The 2,519-nt window shown below is 55.9% G+C and overlaps 2 non-coding genes across 2 annotated transcripts in view; both read left to right on the forward strand.

The window, feature by feature from the left end:
• LOC145763037 (small subunit ribosomal RNA) overlaps positions 1 to 1,517 on the forward strand; it is a 1,810-nt gene extending 293 nt beyond the window's left edge. Inside the window, exon 1 of the ribosomal RNA XR_014288199.1 lies at positions 1 to 1,517. This exon is cut by the window's left edge and continues 293 nt beyond it. This is a non-coding gene — a ribosomal RNA (small subunit ribosomal RNA).
• Positions 1,518 to 1,762: 245 nt separating this feature from the next.
• LOC145763035 (5.8S ribosomal RNA) lies at positions 1,763 to 1,916 on the forward strand. Its single transcript, XR_014288197.1, has one exon. It is a non-coding gene; the product is annotated as a 5.8S ribosomal RNA (ribosomal RNA).
• The last annotated feature ends 603 nt before the right edge of the window (positions 1,917 to 2,519 follow it).

The following is a 2,519-nucleotide window of genomic DNA, read 5'->3' on the forward strand; positions in this document are numbered from 1 at the left end:
ATCATTCAAGTGTCTGCCCTATCAACTTTCGTCGGTACGGTATCTGCCTACCGAGGTTCTTACGGGTAACGGGGAATCAGGGTTCGATTCCGGAGAGGGAGCCTGAGAAACGGCTACCACATCCAAGGAAGGCAGCAGGCGCGCAAATTACCCATTCCCGACGCGGGGAGGTAGTGACGAAAAATAACGATACAGGACTCTAACGAGGCCCTGTAATTGGAATGAGTACACTGTAAAAATTTTAACGAGTATCCATTGGAGGGCAAGTCTGGTGCCAGCAGCCGCGGTAATTCCAGCTCCAAAAGTGTATATTTAAGTTGTTGCGGTTAAAAAGCTCGTAGTTGGATTTTGGGCGCAGGCGTTCGGTCCGTCGCAAGGCGTGCACTGTTCGTTCTGGCTTTACCTCCGGTTTTCCGTCGGTGCTCTTGACTGAGTGTCGGCGGCGGCCGGGACGTTTACCTTGAAAAAATTAGAGTGTTCAAAGCAGGCGCTTCGCCTGGATAGTGTTGCATGGAATAATGAAATAGGACCTCGGTTCTTTTTTGTTGGTTTTCGGAGCGCGAGGTAATGATTAAGAGGGACGGACGGGGGCATTCGTACTGTGCCGTTAGAGGTGAAATTCTTGGATCGGCGCAAGACGAACGACTGCGAAAGCATTTGCCAAGAATGTTTTCTTTAATCAAGAGCGAAAGTCAGAGGTTCGAAGACGATCAGATACCGTCCTAGTTCTGACTATAAACGATGCCAACTAGCGATCGGGGGGCGTTATTTTGACGACCTCTCCGGCAGCTTGCGGGAAACCAAAGTCTTTGGGTTCCGGGGGAAGTATGGTTGCAAAGCTGAAACTTAAAGGAATTGACGGAAGGGCACCACCAGGAGTGGAGCCTGCGGCTTAATTTGACTCAACACGGGAAATCTCACCCGGCCCGGACACAGCGAGGATTGACAGATTGAGAGCTCTTTCATGATTCTGTGGGTGGTGGTGCATGGCCGTTCTTAGTTGGTGGAGCGATTTGTCTGGTTAATTCCGATAACGAACGAGACTCTGGCTTGCTAAATAGTTACGCGGCCTTCCCGGCCGGCGTTTAACTTCTTAGAGGGACTAGTGGCGTTTAGCCACACGAGATTGAGCAATAACAGGTCTGTGATGCCCTTAGATGTTCGGGGCCGCACGCGCGCTACACTGACCGGATCAACGTGTGTTCGCCTTGGCCGAAAGGTCTGGGTAACCCGATGAACCCCGGTCGTGCTAGGGATAGAGAATTGAAATTATTTCGCTTGAACGAGGAATTCCCAGTAAGCGCGAGTCATTAGCTCGCGTTGATTACGTCCCTGCCCTTTGTACACACCGCCCGTCGCTACTACCGATTGAATGGTTTAGTGAGGTCCTCCGATTGGGCCCGGGCTCGACTGGCGACGGTTGGGTCTTGGCCCGAAAAGACGATCTAACTTGATTACTTAGAGGAAGTAAAAGTCGTAACAAGGTTTCCGTAGGTGAACCTGCGGAAGGATCATTAGCGCGAGAAAAAAAATCGAAGAGCGAAAGAGCAAACACCGGGACGGCGACGTGCCTCGGCGCGTCCGCCGCCCCGCGATCAGGAACTTGTTTTGTCGGCGTCGAGTGCCCGAAGGCTTCATGCGGTGCGCGGGCTTGTCGCACTATTTGTTGCGACCGCGACCCGCTCGGCGTCACGCGATTTTTTCAGCCGGATGGCGAATCGAGGTTAGGAATCGAAGAGCGAAAAGCAAACAAACAAACGATGGCTCTTGGCGGTGGACCACTCGGCTCGCGAGTCGATGAAGGACGCAGCAAGCTGCGTGATTTAATGTGAATTGCAGAACACATTGAGCATTGACGATCTGAACGCGTATTGCGGCCTCGGGTTCATCCCGGGACCGCGTCCGTCTCAGGGTCGCAGAAACGACAACGGCCGGCGGGATCGGCTCCGCGACGGCTCGGCTCGCGTGCGTATGCCCGGCGACGGGCAATCGCCGCTCGGTTGAAGGTGGAAAGTTTTGGTATTCGGGCTCGCGTCAGCGATGCGTGGCGGCCGGCGAGCCGCGCCGCGTCCGCTTGCCGCCCGAGTCGCAACGACGGCGCTGTCGACCTCGAGCTGGGGGCCTCGACGCGTCGGTCGCGATTCGCGCAGGGCGAGTAGGAGCCGCGGGGCGGTGCTGTGTCGGAAGTCGAGCGCGCGAGGGCGCGGCGTCTCGAAGGACGAGCGAAAATAGTTTTATCGGCCTGAGATCGGGCGAGGCTACCCGCTGAATTTAAGCATATTACTAAGCGGAGGAAGAGAAACTAACGAGGATTCCCTCAGTAACGGCGAGTGAAGCGGGAAGAGCCCATCGCCGAATCGGGCCGCTACGAGGAGCGGTCCCGAGTTGTGGCGTAAAGAATTCGTCTTGCGTGCGATCCGCGCCGCCCGAGTCCTTCTGATCGAGGCCTTATCCCAGAGCGGGTGTCAGGCCCTTGGCGGCGGCGCGCTCGACCGCTCGGCGTCTTCTCGGAGTCGGGT

This window comes from Corella eumyota, unplaced genomic scaffold (genome assembly GCF_963082875.1).
Source record: "Corella eumyota unplaced genomic scaffold, kaCorEumy4.1 scaffold_270, whole genome shotgun sequence".
Taxonomy (NCBI): domain Eukaryota; kingdom Metazoa; phylum Chordata; class Ascidiacea; order Phlebobranchia; family Corellidae; genus Corella; species Corella eumyota.